The sequence below is a fragment of the Hylobates moloch genome, unplaced genomic scaffold (assembly GCF_009828535.3).
Source record: "Hylobates moloch isolate HMO894 unplaced genomic scaffold, HMol_V3 SCAFFOLD_2, whole genome shotgun sequence".
Lineage (NCBI taxonomy): Eukaryota > Metazoa > Chordata > Mammalia > Primates > Hylobatidae > Hylobates > Hylobates moloch.
Genome location: NW_026652277.1, coordinates 90547235 through 90572241, shown reverse-complemented (window position 1 = coordinate 90572241; position 25007 = coordinate 90547235). Strand labels below are relative to the sequence as shown.

At 44.9% G+C, this 25007-nt stretch overlaps 1 pseudogene; it reads left to right on the top strand.

Moving 5' to 3' along the window:
- Positions 1-15555: 15555 nt before the first annotated feature.
- LOC116476649 (bifunctional phosphoribosylaminoimidazole carboxylase/phosphoribosylaminoimidazole succinocarboxamide synthetase-like) lies at positions 15556-18075 on the top strand (annotated as a pseudogene).
- The last annotated feature ends 6932 nt before the right edge of the window (positions 18076-25007 follow it).

Genomic DNA, 25007 nt, shown 5'->3' with positions numbered 1-25007 from the left:
TGGGGAATGAAGGGCAGGGTTGTTTTGTGTGTGTGTGTGTGTGTGTGTGTGTGTGTGTTTAATGAGACGGAGTCTCACTCTGTGGCCCAGGCTGGAGTGCAGTGGCGTGGTCTCCGCTCACTGCAACCTCCACCTCCCCGGTTCACGCCATCCTCCTGCCTCAGCCTTCTGAGTAGCTGGGACTACAGGCGCCCGCCACAACGCCCTGCTAATTTTTTGTATATTTAGTAGAGACGGCGTTTCACCGTGTTAGCCAGGATGGTCTCGATCTCCTGACCTTGTGATCCACCTGCCTCGGCCTCCCAAAGTGCTAGGATTACAGGCTTGAGCCACCGTGCCTGGCCCATTCCCCATTTCTATCATAATCTACACAGAGTTTTGAATAGGCATTTTAAAATCAACAATATATTATTTACAATTTTGTTGGTTAGTATACATAACTCTAACTCACTGTTAAAAATTGCCTGTCTTTATATCCATTAAATGACACTTGTATATGCTCCAATTTTTCACTAATGATTTCGAGAGCATTCTGGGACACAGGTGTCTGGACCTTTCATAAGTAAACAGAATTCCTAGCGATGGAATTGTGTATACAGTATGGAAATACCTTATACTGTCCTGGATATTGTAAAGGTGAACCAACATTCTGTTAAATTTAGAGCAAGTTGTAGAAAACTATATGATACTTAATTCTGTGCTATATGTATAATGGTTTCTTGGGGTTTTTTAAATTTTTTTTTTCTTAGAGACAGTGTCTCACTCTCTTGCCCAGTCTGGAGTGCAGTGGCACAATCACAGTTCACTGCAGCCTCGACCTCCTAGGCTCAAGTGATACTCCCACCTCACCTCCCAAGTAGCTGGGACTACAGGCATGTGCCACCACGTCCAGCTAACTTTTTTTGTAAGAGAGAGGGACCTCACCATGTTGCCCAGGTTGGTCTTGAACTCCTGGGCGCAAGCAATCCTGCCTCAGCCTCCCAAAGTGCTGGCACTACAGGCATGAGCCACTGCACCCTGCCTGCTGCTATATATAATGTACATTTTAAGAACTCTATATAGATTCATTTATGTATATGTTTAGAAAAAAATTCTGGAATGGGCAGGGTGCAGTGGCTCACACCTGTAATTCCAGCACTTTGGGAGGCCAAGGCGGGCAGATCGTGAGGTCAGGAGTTCGAGACCAGCCTGACCAACTGGTGAAACCCCATCTCTACTAAAAAAATACAAAAATTAGCTGGACATGTTGGCGCACACCTGTAATCCCAGCTACTTGGGGGGCTGGGGCAGGAGAATCACTTGAAGCCAGGAGGTAGAGGTTGTGGTGAGCCGAGATCGTGACATTGCACTCCAGCCCGGGCAACAGAGCGAGACTCTGTCTCAAAAAAATAAAAATAAAGAAAAGAAAATAAATTCTGGAATGAATCAAAATATAGTCATGCATCATTTAACGGGGATTCATTATGAAAAATGCACTGTTAGGAGATTTCATAGTTGTGCAAACATTATAGGGTGTACTTACACAAACCTAGATTGTATAGCCTACTATACACCCTATATGGTAAAAGCTTATTACCCCTAGGCTACAAACCTGTATGGCATATTATTCAACTGAATCCTGTAGGCAACTGTAATACAATGGGTAGTACTGTACTTTTTATAGGACTGGCAGTGCAATAGGTTTGTTTACACAAGCATCATGCCAAACACTTCATGTGTTGTGCTGTCACCATTCTGATGGTTACAATGCCACTGTTATAGGAGTTTTTCAGTTCTATTATAGTCTGATGGGACCACTGTTGTATTTGAGGCCCATCATTGACTGAAATGTCATTATGTGATATAGATATATGAATACTATTCAGCCTAAAAAGATGGAAATCTGGCCGGGCGCGGTGGCTCATGCCTGTAATCCCAGCACTTTGGGAGGCTGAGGTGTGCTGATCACATGAGGTCAGGAGTTTGAGACCAGCCTGGCCAACATGGTGAAACCCGGTCTCTACTAAAAATACAAAAATTAGCTGGATGTGATGGCGCACGCCTGTAATCCCAGCTACTCTGGAGGCTGAAGCACAAGAATTGCTTGAACCCAAGAGGCAGAGGTTGCAGTGAGTCGACATTGTGCCACTGCACTCCAGCCTGGGCAACAGAGTGAGACTCTGCCTCAAAAAAATAAATAAATAAAAAATAAAAAGATGGAAATCCTGTCATTTTCAGTGACATGGATAAACTTGGAGGATATTATGTTAAGTGAAATAAACCAGGCACAGAAAGAAAAATATCTCATGCTTTCACCTATGTGTGGAATGTACAGAAGTTGGACTCACAGAGAATAAAATGGTGGTTACAAGAGATTTGGGGGTGGGGGGTTTCAGGAGCCGTTGGTGAAGAAACAACAGCTATTCCATGAAGGTTCCCATTGATAAATGCAGAAGGAATGAGAGAGAGAGAGAGAAAATCACCACTGGACCACAGTAATCATTGCCTCAGGCAAAATTGACCCCTGATGCTGAAACTCGTGGGTGATGGTTTAAGCAGAAACAAGATATTTGCATAGTCTGAAGTATTCCTCCACAATATTTAGTGATACAAATGGAAGAACCACGAGTTTTCAGTAAAGAACACAAGCAAGTGATTTCCTAGCCAAGTGATCAAAATTGACATCACCTGTCCTGAAATACGATGCACTGAGAAGGGCACGTGATCACATCATTTTGTGGCATCCTTCTCAATAATGTATAGCTTCAGTCTAATCCTGAGTAAACATCAGACAAACCCAAACTGAGATGCACTCTAGAAAATAACTGGTATTCTTCAGAAGTGCCAAGGTCATAAAAGACAAGATAGACTAAGAAACTGTGCAAGGGCCAGGCGCGGTGGCTCAAGCCTGTAATCCCAGCACTTTGGGAGGTCAAGGCGGGCGGATCACGAGGTCAGGAGATCGAGACCACGGTGAAACCCTGTCTCTACTAAAAATACAAAAAATTAGCCAGGTGCGATAGCGGGCGCCTGTAGTCCCAGCTACTCAGGAGGCTGAGGCAGGAGAATGGCGTGAACCTGGGAGGCAGAGCTTGCAGTGAGCCGAGATTGCACCACTGCACTCCAGCCTGGGTTACAGAGCGAGACTCCGACTCAAAAAAAAAAAAAAGAAACTGTGCAAGATGAGACAAGACCAAGGACAACTAAACATGATGTGGGATTCTGAATTGTATCCTAGAACAGAAAAACTAAATTCGTGAAAAAAGTGGTGAAATGCAAATAATTTCTTAGTTTTGAAAATTATTTTGTGGGCCAGGCGTGGTGGCTCACGCCTGTAATCCTAAAACTTTGGGAGGCCAAGGCGGGTGGATCACCTGAGTTCAAGAGCTTGAAACCAGCCTGGCCAACATGGGGAAACCCCTTCTCTACTAAAAATACAAAACTTAGCCAGGCATGGTGGCAGGCATCTGTAATCCCAGCTGTTCGGGAGGCTGACGCATGAGAATCACTTGAACCCAGGAGGCGGAGGTTGCAGTGAGCCAAGATCACGCCACTGCACACCAGCCTAGGCGACAGAGCAAGACTACATCTCAAAAAAAAAGAAAAAAAATTGTTCTACGGTTAGGTAAGATGCTAACATAAGTAGAAGCTGCCTAGTGGGTGTATTGAAACACTATGATTTTTGAAATTCTTTTGAAAGTCTAAAATTATCTCAAAATTAAAAATGAAAAAAGTAAAGGTACAATGTGTAAAATATCCTGCCACACATTAAAATACATACATATAAAATATGCATATATCACATAAAATTTCTTTGGGTAGAGCTGGAAGACTGAGAGCCATGAATGGGAGAGGCTTTTCATGTTTTATTTTTATAAATATATGTAATAGAGCCGGGGTCTCACTATGTTGCCCAGGCTGGTCTTGAACTCCTGGGCTCCAGCGATCTCTCCCACCTTGGTCTCCCAAAGTACTAGGATGACAGGCGTGAGCCACTGCGCCAGCCACTTTTGTTCACATACCCCTTTATATCTTCTGAATTTGCTACAATGACATATATTACATATTTTAAAACAAAAATTAAGTAAAATCAAAGAAAAGGTTGGCAACATAATGAGTGGATTGCTAGACTTAGCCTAATAATTGGCTCAGGTTTCACAGAACTGGACTGTGAAACAAGGTCCAGTTTCCTTTCTGAATCTATCAGTCACCAACATAGCTGGTCTGGGATGCTTTATCTTTGGAGGTCTTAGAAAACTACTAAAACCCAAAGAAGGTATCAAGATATTTCCTGGTAATATTTTTGCAATTCTGGGAACATATATAACAAATTGCATCCCATTCCAGTATTAAAATAAGTATAGAGGCCAGACGCAGTGCCTTACACTTGTAATCCAAGCACTTTAGGAGGCCGAGGTGGGCAGATCACCTGAGGTCAGGGGTTCAAGACCAGCCTGGCTGATATGGTGAAACCTCATCTGTACTAAAAATACAAAAATTAGCTGGGCATGGTGGCAGACTCCTGTAATCTCAGCTTCTCAGGAGGCTGAGGCACGAAAATTGCTTAAACCTGGGAAACAGGTTGCAGTGAGCCAAGATTTCACTACTGCACTCCAGCCTGCCTAAGTGACAGAGCAAGGCTCCATCTCAAAAATATATATATAATATAAAAAAATAGAGAGAGATAATAAAGAAACAAACTTGAAGTCATGGAATTCACATTTCTTTAACTGGTTTCAATGAAACTGTTATCTATTTTGTATTCACTACAATCATAAGGAGACAACATAGCATAAGAGCCAAGATTCAAATCTCAACTTTTCCATTTACTGGTTGAATGACTTTAGATAAGTTTTTTAGTTTCTCTGTGTCTGAATTTCAAGGCAGTAATCAGAGAACCAACCTCATGGGCTTCTTCGAATATTGAAGAAGAGCACACATCCAAAACAGAAAGGACCTGGCACTTGAGCAAGCCCTCAAAGGTTAAGAAATAAATTTTTAAGATATTCTAGCGACTTTTAAAAGTTTTTAGCATTTAAGAGAATATATTGGATTTTGATTTAATTATTATTATTTTTTGAGACATAGTCTCACTCTGTCACCCAGGCTGGAGTGCAGTGGCACGATCTTGGCTCACTGCAACCTCCACCTCCTGGGTTCAAGTGATTCTCCTGCCTCAGGCTCCCAACTAGCTGGGATTACAGGAGCCCGCCACCACACCTGGCTAATTTTTGTATTTTTAGTAGAGACGGGGTTCACCATGTTGGCCAGGATGGTCTTGAACTCCTGACCTCAAGTGATCTGCCCACCTTGGCCTCCCAAAGTGCTGGAATTACAGGTGTGAGCCACCGCGCCCAGCCAATTTAATTTTTTATTTATTTTATTTATTTATTTATTTTTGTGTGTGTGTGTGAGACGGAGTCTCAGTCTTGTTGCCCAGGTTGGAGTGCAATAGCACGATCTTGGCTCACTGCAACCTCTGCCTCCCAGGTTCAAGCAATTCTTCTGCCTCAGCCTCCTGAGTAGCTGGGATTACAGACGCCCACCACCATGCCCCGCTAATTTTTTTGTATTTTTAGTAGAGATGGGGTTTCACCATGTTGGCCAGGCTGGTCTCGAACTCCTCCTGACCTCAGGTGATCCACCCACCTTAGCCTCCCAAAGTGCTGGGATTATAAGCATGAGCCACCACACCCAGCCAATTTAATTAAAATTTACATGTTTCATTCAATATATCCTATTATTATTATTATTATTATTATTATTATTATTATTATTATTATTTTCAGACGGAGTCTCACTCTGTTGCCCAGGCTGGAGTGCTATGGCATGGTCTCGGCTCACTGCAGCCTCTGCTTCCTGGGTTCAAGCGATTCTCCTGCCTCAGCCTCCCGAGTAGCTGGGGTTACAGGTACCTGCCACCATGCCCAGCTGATTTTTTGTATTTTTAATAGAGACGGAGTTTCACCATGTTGGCCAAGCTGTTCTGAAACTCCTGACCTGGTGATCCACCTGCCTCAGCCTCCCAAAGTGCTGGGATTACAGGTGTGAGCCACCACGCCTGGCCTCCGATTATTTTTAAATTGAGCAAATTATATTTTTAAGTCTGTAAGTTTTGGGTTATTAGTTATGAAAGCAGGTACATATGCACTTAGTGTTTTTATTGCAGAAATGTTCATTAGTAGTCATAAATTAAGTAATCAGGGATCAAACAAGGTAGTAACAAGTATTCTTTATCTTCAACCAGAATGAATCTTTCCATACAGCTCCCTGAATCCTCACCCTTCCTGCCTCCTGCTCCTACTTATACTCCTCCTTCTACCAGAAGCTGCTCCCCTCCACCAGAGCTCTAAATCACAACCCCTCTGCTTTCGCTGGGGCTTGGAGGCTGCTACCTCTAGACTCTCCCTCCCACTGCATCAACCCTGCCCTCCCTCACCCAACACCCTGAGTAATTAAGCTCCCTCTTCCCCTAGCCTCTCCATTCCCAGCTATTTCCCCATCTCAGCAAAAATTATCCAGATTTTCCCATCCAGGAGCATCAGTTCTGCTTACTAAAAACATCCACTAAACATATTCCACATGCATCCCCATTTAAGTTTTTCAACTCATTCCAACCTGGTTTCTAAGACTCTCACTCCTGCAACTGAACTGCTTGTGCTAAAGCTAGCAGTGAGCCCTGTGGTTCACAAACCAAGGAGCTATTTTATGCCCTCATCTGATTGGACTGCTGGACAGAATTCCCCAGAATAGGTAATACCCTCTTTGTAGCTTGGGGTGGGGGTTGGTGCCCCGGGGCGGTGGGGGTGGGAGTTGAAGACTCTTTAGAAAATTTTCATTTAGCTGGACGCGGTGGCTCACGCCTGTAATCCCAACACTTTGAGAGGCCGAGAGAGGTAGATCACGAGGTCAAGAGATCGAGACCATCCTGGCCAACATGGTGAAACCCTGTCTCTACTACAAATACAAAAAAATTAGCCAGGTGTGGTGGCGCACGCCTGTAGTCCCAGCTACTCAGGAGACTGAGGCAGGAGAATCGCTTGAACCCAGGAGGCAGAGATTGCAGTGAGTTGAGATTGTGCCACTGCACTCCAGCCTGGGCAGCAGACTAGAAAAGAAAGAAAGAAAAGAAAGAAAAGAAAATTTTCACTTAAACCCCCAAACACTGTGAGAAGACACAACTACCTTTTGAAAATGTTTTTCCTTTTACCCTGGAAAGAACACTGATCAACACTAAACTAATGTAAATTATTTATTATATAAGCATTAGAGTGCCCGGGCAAGGTGGCTCATGCCTGTAATCCCAGCACTTTGGGAGGCTGAGGCGGGTGGATCATAAGGTTAGGAGTTCAAGACCAGCCTGGATAAGATGGTGAAACCCCCGTCTCTGTTAAAAATACAAAAATTAGCTGGGCATGATGCCGGGTGCCTGTAATCCCAGCTACTCGGGAGGCTGGCAGAGAATTGCTTGAACTCAGGAGGCAGAGGTTGCAATGAGCCAAGATCAGGCCACTGCACTCCAGCCTGGCGACAGAGAGAGACTCCGACTCAAGGTAAATAAATAAATAAATAAATAAATAAATAAATAAATAAATAAATAAAATCATTAAAGCATTATTTAAAAGCTGGAGTTTGCAATTACTTAAACCATTACAGATTTAAGAACAATTGCCCACACACACATCCATTTCCCTGTCCCCATCTTTCATGGCACAAACAGAACTGGGGTCTTGGCCTCTTGATCCCCAGACCAGCAGGCTTTCCGCAAGCAACGCCATCCCTGCCTGAGATTCCCTCAGGCCCCAGCCTTAAACGGAGTGCCCAGAGGCCCATGAAGAACTGTGCAACTGCCTGGCTCGTGCTCTGGCTAAAAAGAGAGCAGCTGATCATGTGCATGCCTTGTGGAGATGACCCTAGAGCTGTGATTTTTCAACAGCATGCATCCACATCACCTGGAGGTCTTCTTAAAACAGGGGTCTCTGTGCCTCACCCCCAGAGTTTCTGATTCTGTGGATGTGGGGTAGGCGACAGAGTTTGTTGTTGTTGTTGTTTATTTGTTTTTGAGACAGAGTCTTGCTCTGTCGCCCAGGCTGGAGTGCAGTAATGGTGCAATCCCTGCTCACTGCAACCTCTGCCTCCGGGGCTCAAGCGATTCTCCTGCCTCAGCCTCCCGAGTAGCTGGAATTACAGGCACCGCACCACCAGGCCCAGTTAATTTTTTTTTTTTTTTTTTGAGACGGAGTCTGGCTCAGTTGCCCAGGCTGTAGTGCAGTGACGGGATCACGGCTCACTGTAAGTTCCGCCTCCTGGGTTCACACCATTCTCCTGCCTCAGCCTCCCAGGTGCCTGCCACCACGCCCGGCTAATTTTTTGTATTTTTAGTAGAGACAGGGTTTCACTGTGTTAGCCAGGATGGTCTTGATCCCCTGACCTCATGATCCGCCCGCCTTGGCCTCCCAAAGTGCTGGGATTACAGGTGTGAGCCACCACACCCGGCTGCAATTTTTGTATTTTTAGTAGAGATGGGGTTTCACTATGTTGGCCAGGCTGGTCTTGAGTTCCTGACCTCAGGTGATCCACCTGCCTCAGCCTCCCAAAGCGTTGGGATTACAGGCGTGAACCACCGCGTCCGGCTTTTTTTTTTTTCTTTTTGGACAGGGTCTCACTCCGATTGTCCAGGCTAGAGTGCAGTGACACGATTTTGGCTCACTACAGCCTCGACTTCCCTGGACTCAGGTGATCCTCCCAAGTAGCTGGGACTTCAGGTGGGCGCCACATAGCCCAGCTAATTTTTCATATCTTTTTGTAGAGACGGGGTTTCACCATGTTGCCCAGGCTGTGACTTCTGGGCTCAAGCGATCCTCCCACCTCGGCCTCCCAAAGTACTGGGATTGCAGGCGTCAGCCACCGCGCCCGGCCGAGTTTTTTGTTTTTTCTTGAGACGGAGTCTCGCTCTGTTGCCCAGGCTGGAGAGCAGTGGCGCGATCTCGGCTCACTGCAACCTCCTTGTCCCAGGATCAAGCGATTCTCCTGCCTCCGCCTCCCTAGTAGCTGGGATTACAGGCACGCGCGACAGGCTAATTTTTGTATTTTTAGTAGAGATGGGTTTCACCATGTTGGCCAGGCGGGTCTGAAACTCCTGACCTCAAGTGATCGGCCTCGGCCTCCCAAAGTGCTGGGATTACAGGCGTGAGCCAACGCGCCTGGCAGTTTGCATTTTTAAGGAGTTCTCAGGTGATGCTGATGCTGTTGATTGCAGGACTCCACTTTGAGATCAGCTCTCCTAGAGTATCTAAGTGACGGGGCAGACCCGCAAAAGAGATTTAGTGGAAGATGGCCCCCTAGAGGAGCTGCCCTGGGATTCCCGGGACTTCTAAACCTACAGTGCACAAATGTCCTAGATTTTCCACCTTTGGTTGCTTCTAGCCACAATCTTCCTTCCCAACCACATCTTGCTCTTTCTACTCACAAACCAGGAGGCATACCCAGGGTTTTTTTTTAACTTGGTGATTTGCAGAACTGTCCAGGGCCTTCAGACTAAGGAGCTGGAGTGATCCTGAAAGATCCCGGAAGCGAAACTCACCTTTCCGGGCACCTGGGTGAAGGAAGCTTTTCCTACCAGGGCCCCTGAAGCCACTCACCTCGATTTCTGCGGATCCGAAGGTGGAAAGACACTGTCCCGATCAGGAGCATCGCAAGGGTCTGGAGAAAGGGCCATCCATAAATGAAGATCAGGACTTCGCATCCTGAGACTGTTTCAATCACAAATAAGACTCGAACAGCCTCTGGAAGGCCGACAGCACTTCGCGTTTCTGGCCTGGGAAAGGAAGGGTGCGCTAAGGCACAAGTAGTACAGCTCCTCCCGGCACCGCAGAACCCGCAGGCGGGAAGAGACCAGACACCAACGGAGAAGCGAAGTTCAGGACGCGAAGGAAAGGGCTACTTGGGGTCGGGGTCAGCCCAGACTGGACCAATGCGCAGTCTAGGTGGATTAACGCGCCACCGCGAGAGGTGGGCACGGGACCACATGCGGCTGGCAAGACCTCCCAGGGCTCAAGCCCCAGGCTCGGTCACCAAACAACGGTGATAACATCCACAACTCGACGTAAACCATGGGCCCTGATCGTTCTCCAATAATCGACTGAACTGAGGGCGTGACCAAACGACAAGAACCGGCGGAGAGGACCCGAAGAACGGAGCAGCATCCCGCCGCAAGCCTCCAGGAAAGCCGGAGGCACTGGAACAGAAGGGTCTGGGCTCCGCGCCTTAATTACACCGCCCTGGACCCGCCTCTTCCGCGGCTCGCTCCTCTGACCCGCACCCGAAGGTGCTGTCCCGCACACGGACTCACTCGCCCTCCGTTTCTTCGATCCTTTAGACGACTTTTTACTGTTCAGGGATGCTCTCCGTTACCGCCTCTGCCATTTGGTTGCCTTCCCTGCGGTCCAAGGGCCTGGAACAATCCCCAGGGCTGCCAGGCCAGCGTTTTCCAGGGCCTCCAGCCTACAGCGCCGCCACCTGGGGCTGGAGCCAGAAACGCAGGGGCGGGGGGCTCACCGGCTGCCAAGTAGAGGGCGTCGAAAATGGGGCTGGGTGTATAAGAATGCTTGTGATTTTTGTACATTGATTTTGTATCCTGAGACTGCTGAAGTTGCTTATCAGCTTAAGGAGATTTCAGGCTGAGACGATGGGGTTTTCTAGATATACAATCATGTCATCTGCAAACAGGGACAATTTGACTTCCTCTTTTCCTAATTGAATACCCTTTATTTCTTTCTCCTGCCTGATTGCCCTGCCAGAACTTCCAACAATATGTTGAATAGCAGTGGTGAGAGAGGGCATCCTTGTCTTGTGCCAGTTTTCTAAGGGAATGCTTCCAGGTTTTGCCTATTCGGTACGATATTGGCTGTGGTTTTGTCATAAGTGGCTCTTATGATTTTTAGATACATCCCATCAATACCTAATTTATTGAGAGTTTTTAGCACGAAGGGCTGTTGAATTTTGTCAAAGGCCTCTTCTGCATCTATTGAGATAATCGTGTGGTTTTTGTCTTTGGTTCTGTTAATGTGATGGATTACGTTTATTGATTTGCAGATGTTGAACCAGCCTTGCATCCCAGGGATGAAGCCCACTTGATCATGGTGGATAAGCTTTTTGATGTGCTGCTGGATTCGGTTTGCCAGTATTTTATTGAGGATTTTTGCACTGATGTTCATTAGGGATATTGGTCTAAAATTCTTTTTTTTGGTTGTGTCTCTGCCAGGCTTTGGTATCAGGATGATGCTGGCCTCATCAAATCAGTTAGGGAGGATTCCCTCTTTTTCTATTGATTGGAATAGTTTCAGAAGGAATGGTACCAGCTCCTCCTAGTACCCCTGGTAGAATTCGGCTATGAATCCGTCTGGTCCTGGACTTTTTTGGCTGGTAGGCTATTAATTATTGGCTCAATTTCAGAGCCTGTTATTGGCCTCTTCAGGGATTCGCTTTCTTCCTGGTTTAGTCTTGGGAGGGTGTATGTGTCCAGGAATTTATCCATTTCTTCTAGATTTTCTAGTTTATTTGCGTAGAGGTGTTTGTAGTATTCTCTGATGGTAGTTTGTATTTCTGTGGGATCAGTGGTGATATCCCCTTTATCATTTTTTATTGCGTCTATGTGATTCTTCTCTCTTTTCTTCTTTATTAGTCTTGCTAGCGGTCTATCAATTTTGTTGGTCTTTTCAAAAAACCAGCTCCTGGATTCATTGATTTTTTTTTTTTTTTTCATACGGAGTCTCGCTCTGTTGCCCAGGCTGGAGTGCAGTGGCGCAATCTCGGCTGACTGCAAGCTCCACCTCCCGGGTTCACACCATTCTCCTGCCTCAGCCTCTCCGAGTAGCTGGGACTACAGGCGCCCGCCACCACGCCTGGCTAATTTTTTTGTATTTTTAGTAGAGACGGGGTTTCACCGTGGTCTTGATCTCCTGACCTTGTGATCTGCCCTCCTCGGCCTCCCAAAGTGCTGAGATTACAAGCGTGAGCCACTGCGCCCGGCGAATTCATTGATTTTTTTGAAGGGTTTTTGTGTCTCTATCTCCTTCAGTTCTGCCCTGATCTTAGTTATTTCTTGTCTTCTGCTAGCTTTTGAATGTGTTTGCTCTTGCTTCTCTAGTTCTTTCAATTGCGATGTTAGGGTGTCAATTTTGGATCTTTCCTGCTTTCTCTTGTGGGCCTTTAGTGCTATAAATTTCCCTCTACCCACTGCTTTAAATGTGTCCCAGAGATTCTGGTATGTTGTGTCTTTGTTCTCACTGGTTTCAAAGAATATCTTTATTTCTGCCTTCATTTCATTATGTACCCAATAGTCATTCAGGAGCAGGTTGTTCAGTTTCCATGTGGTTGAGTGGTTTTGAGTGAGTTTCTTAATCCTGAGTTCTGGTTTGATTGCACTGTAGTCTGAGAGACAGTTTCTTATAATTTCTGTTCTTTTACATTTGCTGAGGAGTGCTTTACTTCCAACTATGTGGTCAATTTTGGAATAAGTGCGGTGTGGTGCTGAGAAGAATGTACATTCTGTTGATTTGGGGTGGAGAGTTCTGTAGATGTCTATTAGGTCTGCTTGGTGCAGAGCTGAGTTCAATTCCTGGATATCTTTTTTAACTTCCTGTCTCACTGATCTGTCTAATGTTGACAGTGGGGTGTTAAAATCTCCCACTATTATTGTGTGGGAGTCTAAGTCTCTTTGTAGGTCTCTAAGGACTTGCCTTATGAATCTGGGTGCTCCTGTATTGGTTGCATATATATTTAGGATAGTTAGCTCTTCTTATTGAATTGATCCCTTTACCATTATGTAATGGCCTTCTTTGTCTCTTTTGATCTTTGTTGGTTTAAAGTCTGTTTTATCAGAGACTAGGATTGCAACCCCTGTCTTTTTTTGTTTTCCATTTGCTTGGTAGATCTTCCTCCATCCCTTTATTTTGAGCCTATGTGTGTCTCTGCACCTGAGATGAGTCTCCTGAATACAGCACACTGATGGGTCTTGACTCTTTATCGAATTTGCCAGTCTGTGTCTTTTAATTGGAGCATTTAGCCCATTTACCTTTAAGGTTAATATTATTATGTGTGAATTTGATCCTGTCATTATGATGTTAGCTGGTTATTTTGCTCATTAGTTGATGCGGTTTGTTCCTAGACAAACAGAGAGCCAAATCATGAGTGAACTCCCATTCACAATTGCTTCAAAGAGAATAAAATACCTAGGAATCCAACTTACAAGGGATGTGAAGGACCTCTTCAAGGAGAACTACAAACCACTGCTCAACAAAATAAAAGAGGACACAAACAAATGGAAGAACATTCCATGCTCATGGATAGGAAGAATCAATATTGTGAAAATGGCCATACTGCCCAAGGTAATTTATAGATTCAATACCATCCCCACTAAGCTACCAAGACTTTCTTCACAGAACTGGAAAAAACTACTTTAAAGTTCATATGGAACCAAAAAAGAGCCCACATTTCCAAGACAATCCTAAGCCAAAAAACTAAGCTGGAGGCATCATGCTACCTGACTTCAAACTATACTACAAGGCTACAGTAACCAAAACAGCATGGTACTGGTACCAAAACAGAGATATAGACCCATGGAACAGAATACAGCCCTCGGAAATAATACCACACATTTACAACCATCTGATCTTTGACAAACCTGACAAAAACAAGAAATGGGGAAGGGATTCCCTATTTAACAAATGGTGCTGGGAAAACTGGCTAGCCATATGTAGAAAGCTGAAAATGGATCCCTTCCTTACACCTTATACAAAAATTAATCCAAGATGGATTAAATACTTAAATCTTAGACCTAAAACCATAAAAACTCTAGAAGAAAATCTAGGCAATACCATTCAGGACATAGGCATGGGTAAGGACTTCATGTTTAAAACACCAAAAACAATGGCAACAAAAGCCAAAATTGACAAACGGGATCTAATTAAACTAAAGAGCTTCTGCACAGCAAAAGAAACTACCATCAGAGTGAACAGGCAGCCTACAGAATGGGAGAAAATTTTTGCAATCTACTCATCTGACAAAGGGCTAATATCCAGAATCTGCAAAGAACTCAAACAAACTTACAAGAAAAAAACAACCCCATCAACAAATGGGCAAAGGATATGAACAGACGCTTCTCAAAAGAAGACATTTATGCAGCCAACAGACACATAGATAAATGCTCATCATCACTGGCCATCAGAGAAATGCAAATCAAAACCACAATGAGACACCATCTCACACTGGTTAAAATGGCAATCATTAAAAAGTCAGGAAACAACAGGTGCTGGAGAGGATGTGGAGAAATAGGAACACTTTTACACTGTTGGTGGGACTGTAAATTAGTTCAACCATTGTGGAAGAAGTGTGGTGATTCCTCAAGAATCTAGAACTAGAAATACCACTTGATCCAGCCATCCCGTTCGTGGGTATATACCCAAAGGATTATAAATCATGCTGCTATAAAGACACATGCACACATATGTTTATTGTGGCACTATTCACAATAGCAAAGACTTGGAACCAACCCAAATGTCCATCAGTGATGGACTGGATTAAGAAAATGTGGCACATACACACCATGGAATACTATGCAGGCATAAAAAATGATGAGTTCATGTCCTTTGTAGGGACATGGATGAAGCTGGAAACCATCATTCTCAGCAAACTATCGCAAGGACAAAAAACCAAACACCGCATGTTCTCACTAATAGGTGGGAATTGAACAATGAGAACACTTGGACACAGAAAGGGGAACATCACTCACCAGGGCGCCTGTCTGTGGGGTGGGGGGAGGGGGAGGGATAGCATTAGGAGATATACCTAATGTAAATGATGAGTTAATGGGTGCAGCACACCAACTTGGCACATGTATACATATGTAACAAACCTGCACGTTGTGCACATGTACCCTAGAACTTAAAGTATAATTTTAAAAAAAATTAAAAAAAGAAAATGGGGCTGGGGTGCGGGCGGCGGAAAAATGGAACCCCCGCCTCCTCTGAGGAAGCCAGGATCCATCCTGGAAGCCCCGGAGCTCCCGGGCCGCCTCTCTCTGCCTCCGGCTCCGCACTCCCCCGCCCTTCTGGGGAACCTGCGAGCGGGCACTGGGCCCGGTGGCGGGACCTCAGACCCATGTGGGCGACGCGCCTTCGCGGGCTGTCGGCTTAGCTGGCGACCCCCTACGAGAAAACTGAGGCTCCCGGGACCAGAACAGATGTGTTTGGAGAGGAGGGAACTTGAACTTGGGTCCAATGCTCGATGGCTCCAAGGTCCGCGCCGTCCCTGCCATAACAGATTCACCATTCGAGCGTTCCATTTTACACACACAAATCCGCGTGAGGCAGGAGGAACAGAGCGCAGATACGCGGCAGGAGTGGCTTCGCTGGGCACTGGGAGGCCGGTGGGCTCCTCCCGGGCCACCCTCTCCCCGCCCAGCACACTCAGGCGCCCGGCCTGACAAAGGCTTCTTTGTCTCCTAAACAAGACACTGAAAAATAGCAAGCTAGCCGGGCCCGGTGGCTCAAGCCTGTAATCCCAGCACTTGGGAGGCCGAGGCGGGCCGATCACGAGGTCAGGAGATCGAGACCATCCTGGCTAACACGGTGAAACCCCGTCTCTACTAAAAATACAAAAAATTCGCCGGGCGTGTTGGCGGGCGTCTGTAGTCCCAGCTACTCGGGAGGCTGAGGCAGGAGAATGGCGTGAACCCCGGAGGCGGAGCTTGCAGTGAGCCGAGATCGCGCCACTGCACTCCAGCCTGGGGGACAGAGAAAGACTCTGTCTCAAAAAAAAAAAAAAAAAAAAAAAAAAAGAAAGAAAAATAGCAAGCTTAAGAATCACCATAAATAAGATTCTAGCTCTACCTAGTGGCCAAAAATGGGATTAACCCCCTGAAATGAGGAATTTTACCACATTTGCGAAACTGTGAAGGATCTTAACAGAAAATAGGGAGATAGAGGGGGACCCAAATGTTAAGTTAAAAGGACAGACACTAGGTTAAAATACATATGGTCGCTCTCTTCCCAGCACGGTTGCAGCCTTCAGCCCACACAGGATAATGGTGACACCTGAGGTACTGAACATGAAAAAAACTGTATGAGGCCGGGCGTGGTGGCTCACGCCTGTAATCCCAGCACTTTGGGAGGCCAAGGCAGGTGGATCACCTGAGGTCAGGAGTTCAAGACCAGCCTGGCCAATATGGCAAAACCCTGTCTCTACTAAAAATACAAAAATTAGCCAAGCATGGTGGCAGACGCCTGTAATTCCAGCTACTCAGGAGGCTGAGGCAGGAGAATCACTTGAACCTGAAAGGCGGAGGTTTCAGTTAGCCAAGATTATGCCATTGCACTCCAGCCTACACAACAAGAGCAAAACTCTGTCTCAAAAAATTAAATAAAAATTAGCTAGGCATGATGGCAGGCACCTGTAGTCCCAGCTACTCAGGAGGCTGAGACAGGAGAATCAATGGAACCCGGGAGGCAGAAGTTGCAGTGAGCCGAGATTGTGGCATTGCATTCCGGCCTGGGCAACAAAAGCGAGACTCTGTCTCAAAACAAAAACTGTATGAAGGTAAAACAAAAGAAGTGTACGGATTGTTAGATGGTCCAGGAAAAGTCCTCCTGAAGTCCAAGGACCGAATTACAGTGGTTAATGCAGCTAGAAAAAATCACCTGGAAGGGTAGTTTTCAGTTGTTACAAAAAGCAGGTATTAAAACTATTTTCACCAGAAAATGTGGGGAGACAGCTTTCATTGCACCCCAGTGTGAAGTAGTTCCAACTAAATGGGTTTGCAGAATAGCAACTGGTTCATTTCTCAAAAGAAATAAATCCCAGTGTCAAGGAAGGATATAAGTTTTATCCATCTAAAGTGGAGATGTTTTTCAAGAATGATGCTGATAATGACCCACAGTGATCTGAGGAACAGTTGATTGCTGCAAAATTTTGCTTTATTGGACTTGTTATAGGCCAAACTGAAGGGGATATCATGAGTCATGCTACACAGGTTATTTTTGAAATACTGGAGAAATCCTGGTTACCCCAGAACTATACACTGGTTGATATGAAGATTGAATTTGGTGTTGATATAACCACCAAAGAAATTGTTCTTGCTGATGATTCCTGGAGACTGGCCATTACGAGATTGAAGCCAACAGAAAGACAAACAGTCTTATTGGGAGCTCAAAGAAGTAACTCCTGAAGGGCTCCAAATGATAAAGAAAAGCTTTGAGGCCGGGCACGGTGACTCATGCCTGTAATCCCAGCACTTTGGGAGGCCGAGGCAGGCAGATCACCCGAGGTCGGGAGCTCGAGAGCAGCCTGGCCAACATGGTGAAACCCTGTCTCTACTAAAAATACAAAAATTAGCTGGGCGAGGTGGTGCACGCCTGTAGTCCCAGCTACTCAGGAGGCTGAGGCAGGAGAATCGCTTGAACCCAGGAGGCAGAGCTTGCAGTGAGCCAAGATCGCATCACTGCATTCCAGCCTGGGCGACAGAGTGAGACTCCGTCTCAAAAAAAAAAAAAAAAAGAAAAAGAATAGAAAAGAAAAGCTTTGAGTGGGTTGCAGAGAGAGTGAAGTTGCTTTTGAAATCAGAAAGTTAGTGCACAGTTGTAGTATTGATGAGCTCTACTTCTGATCTTGGTCACTGTGAAAACATCAAGTCCTGTGGAAATGTTGGCACTCCATGTGAACTATCCACACATAGAGGACCAAATGAAACCCTAAAGATTAAAGCTGCGTGTGAAGGGGGTGGCATTGCTATTGTACTTGTGGCAGTGGCAGGCAGAAGCAATGCTTTGGGACCACTGATGTCTGGGAACACTGCATATCCAGTTATCAGCTGTCCTCCCCTCACACCAGACTGGGGAACTCAGGATGTGTGGTCTCTCTTTGAGTACCTGGTGGTCTCGGCTGTTCAACCATCCTTTCTCTGGAAGAATTAGCTCAATTTGTGGCTCAGTATTTGGATTAAACAACTATTCGGTATGGGGCAAACTGCAAGCAGGCATTTTGAACACATGGATTTCCTTGAAGCTGGCTGACAAGAAAATCAGATAATGTAATTTATAAGAAAGAACATCATTGCATTTTTTAGGGGGAAAACTGTAAATTTCTAATTTAGCTGCAGGAAAATCAAGATGAAAAGGTGATTTTAAATTAGAGAACACAAGTAAAATTTATTAGTGAGTGAATGCTTCCCTAGATCCATATTAATAAATATGACCACCTAACCCGTCCTTTCTTGAGCTGGACACCATTTTTCAGTCAGTCTTTATCATTCCTCTGATTTTACCCATTTTTCTTAAGTATTGGTGGTCTCTAGTATTGAGTTCCTTCCTTAATACTCATTGGATGATCTTTACTCTCTCAGCTAAAACTAGCATTACTGACTCCCAGCCATGTGCCTCTAGACTTGGTTTCTTTTTTGATTTTTGGTGGTGTTTGTTTTGAGTCAGGGTTTCACTGTAGCCCAGGCTGGAGTGCAGTGGCATAATCCTGGCTCACGGTTGCCTCCTGCTCCTGGACTCAAGCAGTTCTCTCACCTTAGCCTCCCAAAGTGCTGGGAATACAGGAGTGAGCCACTGTGCCTGGCTAGATTCTTATTTTCAACTGTCCATTTCTCCCTGTACATCGCATGGCCGTTCCCATAAAAACCAGAATGCTCCCAATTTTATTAATCTTCCATCTAGCCTGTAACTCTCGGTATACTCACTGCTGCAAGTCAGAAGCTTGATTTCATCCTTGATGTTTTTCTCTGACCCTTCACATCTCACTCATCACCAAGTCATGTTGATTTTAATTTCTGATTATCCCTTGAGTTTACCCTGTCTTCTCATCCTCTGTACAAAAGCCTCAAGTGAGGATCAAATTGAACATTATCCTGATCTATACCAGTCCCCATTCTCAATCCAGCCATTTCCAAGTTGATTGCCCAAGGACTTCTAACATAATACACTCTTACCTATTTTGCACCAAAGACTTCTTTGAAAATATATATGCTGTTGACCCTTTCTGGAGAATATTGCACACATAAAATTTACCAACAGATTTCATTGGTTCTTGGGTTCTCCTGAAGCCGATCCATAGTTTGTAAATTAAGAATTGCTGATGTGGGCGGGGCATGGTAGCTGGCATCTGTAATCGCAGCACTTTGGGAGGCTGAGTTGGGTGGATCGCCTGAGGTCAGGAGTTCGAGACCAGCCTGGCCAACATGGTGAAACCCCAGCTCTACTGAAAATACAAAAATAGGCCGGGCGCAGTTGCTCACACCTGTAATCCCAGCACTTTAGGAGGTCGAGGCAGGCAGATCACGAGGTCAAGAGATTGAGACCATCCTGGCCAACATGGTGAAACCCTGTCTCTATTAAAAATACAAAAAAAAATTAGCCAGACGTGGTGGTGGGCACCTGTAGTCCCAGCTACTCGGGAGGCTGAGTCAGGAGAATCACTTGAACCTGGGAGGCAGAGGCTACAGTGAGCTGAGATCACTCCACTGCACTCCAGCCTGGGCAATAGAGAGACTCCATCTCAAAAAAAAAAAAAAAAGAAAGAAAGAAAATACAAAAATAAGCCAAGTGTGGTGGCATGTGCCTGTAATCCCAGCTACTCAAGAGGCTGAGGTAGGAGAATCGCTTGAATCTGGGAGGCAGAGGTTGCAGTGAGCCAAGGTCGTGCCATTGCACTCCAGCCCAGACAACAGAGCAGGACTCCATCTCAGGAAAAAAAAAAAAAAAAAAAAATTGCTGATATGACCCATGAAGGGAACTCATTTTCCTCATAATTATTGGACTGCCACGCATTGCTACCTTTAGTTCTTTGAAGGCTTACATTTTTAAAATTAAAACCTATGTATTAGTAGAGCTTTATCTTCACTGCCTCCATGAAACCTTTTGTGACCACAATGACTACAAGTAATTCTTTCTCTGTTAAATTCTAAGCTCCAGAATAGAAGAAAATGTCATTGTACACTGTATTTCCCTCACATTGTCTTATGCTCTGATGTGCTATGTTTAGCTATCTGCCAGAGATGGATAAATTATAAAACTCATATGTACTACTTAAGTTTCTATCTTATACTGGTTTGTCCAGAACAACTAAAAGGATTTAGAAAATTAAGCACAAAACAACAAAAAAAAAAACCCTATGGTCAGATGTTCAATCTTTGGCCAGGAGTGGTGGTTCACACCTGTAATCCCAACACTTTGGGAGGCTGAGGCAGGTGGATCACTTGAGGCCAGGAATTCAAGACCAGCCTGACTAACATGGCAAAACTTCATCTCTACTAAAAATACCAAAAAAAAAAAAAAAAATAGCTGGGCATGGTGCCACATGCCTCCCAGCTATTCAGGAGGCTGAGACCCGAGAATCATTTGAACCCAGGAGGCGGAGGCTGCAGTGAGCTGAGATTGCACCACTGCACTCCAGCCTGGGTGACAGACTGAGACTGCTTCTCATAAAAATAAAAATAAAAATAAAATAAAAAATTAGTCAAGTGAGATGGCCTGTACCTATAGTTCCAGCTAATTGGGAGGTAGAGGCAGGAGAATCTCTTCTGCTCAGGAGTTCAAAGCTACAGTGAGCTATGACTGTGCCACTGCACTCCAGCCTGGGTGACAGAGTAAGACCCCATCTTGAAAAATAAAAAGAAGAAAGAAAAGAAAAAGATGACCAAAAAGAATTGGCTGATTATCTCTCTACCATGGACTTAGTCCCTGACTAAAAATGAAGAAAGTTGGCTATTTACAACATGTAGAAGAACATATCAACAGAAACAATCCTTCACAGCAAACCCGTGAAAATAAGAGGATCTGGAATGGAAGGAAAACCTCATAGTTAAGGTTGCCAGGTAAACTATAAGATGCTCAGTTAAATTGTATAAGTATCTCCCAAATACCTAATATTTAAGGATTTCTTTTCAACAATTGACATCACAAAGTTAACAAATGGGTGACAGATTTGAAGAAGATACTTGTGATACACACAGACACACACGCACACATAACTAAACTAAAAGACATTGATATGTAAACCATGTAAGGAATCCTTGCAAATAAACAAAAACAGGATCTGGATCCCCATAGAAAAATGGCCAAAGAACATGATTAGGTAATTCACAGAAAGGGAAAATAAATGACTTACAAGTACATCAGATAATATACCTAACTGCTAGGAAATGCAGGTTACAACAATAAGGTACAGAAAAACCAAAGTCAGAGGACTGACAATATCTCACTTCAAGACTTAGTATGAAAGCTTGGCCGGGTATATCTCTACTAAAAATATAAAAATTAGCCAGGCATGGTGGTGGGTGCCTGTAATCCCAGCTACTCAAGGGGCTGAGGCAGGAGAATCACTTGAACCCAGGAGGTGGAGGTTGCAGTGAGCCAAGATCGCACCATTGCACCCCAGCCTGGGCGATGGAGCAAGACTCAGTCTAAAAAAAAAAAAAAAAAAAAAAAAACCACACACACACAAATAAAATCTACTTTTTAAAAAATGATAGTAGGTAAGACAAGCTTCAGCCCATTGTCCACCTTGTGGGTATAAAAGGGAAGCTTGATCACTGATAGAGATTTGATAAAGACAAGTGTAGAGAGCTTCAGAAGTACCACTCAGAGAGCTTGCCGTATGTCCTCTAGAATTTGGGAATGGGAAGGCTGGTAACTGACCCATGCCTAACTAGTCCTAAGGCAAGAGGGTGGCTAGCTACCCTAGCTCCCACAAGCAAGAAGTGTCTTCAGTGAGAAGAGGTTACACATCCGTGAAAAGAGGAGCAAGGGCAGCTGCTTCCTGTGGACCAGATTGGAGCCATCCTTGTTGTCTTGAAAAGGACACCAGCAAGATGGCCCAGGCCAGCAGAGTGGATGTGGTGGAAGCACAAAGCAGGCAAGAAGAAAGAGAGCAAGGATTCAGTTCAAGAAATAAAGTGAGTGCTTTTGAGAGAAATCATGTTATGTGCCAGGCTGCAAAAATGATTAGACAGGGTTCCTGTCTCTGTGCTTTCAAGCCATTGGAAGGTAAGTGGTTATTTAAATAATTTCAGTATAGCATGATGCTGAGGAGGTTAGATTTTATCCTGTAAGGCTCGGATGTCAGTGCCACTGAATGATTTAAGGGGATTTCACAATCAGATTTGGTGGCAATGTGAAATAGAGTTACGATGGGGCTAAATATGGAGGCAGAGAAAACAGTTAGATCAAAACATCAATTGCTAAATTCAAAATGAGTGTTAAGAGCCTGACCTTCTTTGGGAGGCCGAGGCGGGTGGATCCCGAGGTCAGGAGATCGAGACCACGGTGAAACCCCGTCTCTACTAAAAATACAAAAAATTAGCCGGGCGTGGTGGCGGGCGCCTGTAGTCCCAGCTACTCGGAGAGGCTGAGGCAGGAGAATGGCGTGAACCCGGGAGGCGGAGCTTGCAGTGAGCCGAGATTGTGCCACTGCACTCCAGCCTGGGAAAAAAAAAAAAAAAAAAAAGAGCCTGACCTAAGAAAGTGGTAGTAGGTATGGAAAAGAAAAGGCAACTCAAGAAAAATCTGTGCAAGAGCCAAAACCCTGGCAATGCATGAAAACTGATTTGATTTAGGAAATGGGGGTGAGAAAAAGAGTGAAAAATAACAAAATAAGATACTATTTTATTCATACAGACTGACCCAAAAAACTGGGTATGTGAAAATTTTGAGAATGGGAAGAAACTGACACAATGCATTTTTGGCAGAAATGAAGACTGGTACAGACATTCTGGGATTATAGGTGCCTGCTACGATGCCTGGCAAATTTTTTTATTTGTGGTAGAGATAGGGTTTCACCATGTTGACCAAGCTGGTCTCGAACTCCTAACCTCAAGTGAGGTCTTCCCAAAGTGCTGGGATTACAGGTGTGAGCCACCATGCCTGGCCTGAGAATCTGTGTTTCTAACAAGTCCTCACATGATGCTGGTCAAGGGCCACTTTGAGAATGACGGTATTAGGACCCTTAACTTCCTCAACTTCAGTTTTCTCACTGATAAAATGGGCACAACAATAGTGATGTTGTGTCTATTAATGGAGACATGGAAGAGGAAGTGCTTAGTTAATTGTACAGCTATAGAGGAACATGGTTAGCAATTACTATTATTGCACATTTGACTTTAAGAGTGAATGCTAGGCCAGACTCAGAGGCTCACACCTGTGATCCCAGGACTTTGGGAGGCCAAAGCAGGCAGATCATTTGAGGTAAGCAGTTTGAGACCAGCCTGGCCAACATGGTGAAACCTCATCTCTACTAAAAATACAAAAATTAGCTGGGCCTGGCAGCCTACACCTAGTCCCAACTACTCAGGAGGCTGAGGCAGAAGAACCGCTTGAATCCAGGAGGCAGGGGTTGCGGTGAGCTGAGATCCTGCCACTGCACTCCAGCCTGGGGACGGAGTGAGACTCCACCTCACCAAAAAAAAAAAAAAAAAAAAAAAAAAAAAGCCGAGTGCGGTGGCTCACATCTGTAATTCTAGCACTTTGGGAGGCTAAGGTGGGTGTATCACCTGAGGTCAGGAGGTCGAGACCAGCCTGGCCAACATGGTAAAAACCCATCTCTACTAAAAATACAAAAGTTAGCCGGGTGTGGTGGCAGGTGCCTATAAATCCTAGCTACTCAGGAGACTGAGGCAGGAGAATCACTTGAACCCAGGAGGCAGAGCTTGCCAAGATCACACCACTTGACTCCAGCCTGGGCAAAAGGGCAAAATTCCATCAAAAAAAAAAAAAGAAAGAAAGAAAGAGAGAAAGAGAGAGAGAGAGAAAGCAAGCAAGCAAGAACGGAAAAGAGAGGGAAGGGGGGGCGGGGAAGGGCGGGGAGGGAAGGGAAGGGAAGGGAAGGGAAGGGAAGGGAAGGGAAGGGAAGGGAAGGGAAGGGAAGCGAAGGGAGCTGATGCTGCGCTATGGTAAGTGCAGATGTTTGATCTTTCAGACCTTACCATAGCAATCCATATTCAAATATGTGGGCATAAGGAGGGACTTAATATCAAATGGAATGAAGGGAAGACCATCTTCACGTGTCAACTCCTCATCCAATCTGCCAATACAATAAATTTTCTTATGTATCCTGCCAAGAATAAGAATGTTTCCCACACATACATACACACACTGGAGTTTCACTGTATACAAATTATTGTTGTTGTTGTTGCTGAGATGGAGTTTTGCTCTTGTCACCCAGGCTGGAGTGCAATGGCATGATCTCAGCTCACTGCAACCTCCGCCTCCTGAGTAGCTGGGATTACAGGCGCCTGCCACCACGCCTGGCTAATTTTTTGTATTTTTAGTAGAGATGGGGTTTCGCCATGTTAGGCAGGCTGATCTCGAACTCCTGACCTCAGGTGATCCACCCACCTTGGCATCCCAAAGTGCTGGGATTACAGGCGTGAGCCACCACGCCTGGCCCACTGTATATAAATTTAACTGATCCAAAGATCAGCGAGAATTCCCTTCAGCTACCCAAAGTGTGAATATCCCACTGGGCTGATATATGATAGATGCACCTGAAAGCAATAACTGGGATATATGTTGTATGGCAGACAAACCTGAAAGCAGTAACTTAAGAAATGAAAGTTGCCACGTGGCACTTGCTGCCAGGAGGGTGCTAAGTGAAGATGCTATATAAACGGCATGCTTTTTGCAAATGGTTGTAGTTCTCCTGTCCAGTCCACTGTCACTGGACTGTCCCTGTATGTAAGTCCCCCCTAATAAAACCCTATGTCTCCTCCACTGGCTCCAGGTCTCTTCTTTGACTTCTTGAACCTGGTGCCATCCCTACTGAAGTTAATAGGGGTCTGGCACTACAGCTGACTGTTGGAGATATATATTATTCCAAAACCTAGGCATTAAATGCAGGCAAATTAATTCATATCATGTTCAACTTTTAGAGAAATATCTAGCTATGATTAATCATGAGGAATTTTGTACTCACTGTATTTTTGCACTAATTTTTGTACTCACTCTATTTGGCACCTTTAAGCTAAAGCCCCTTAA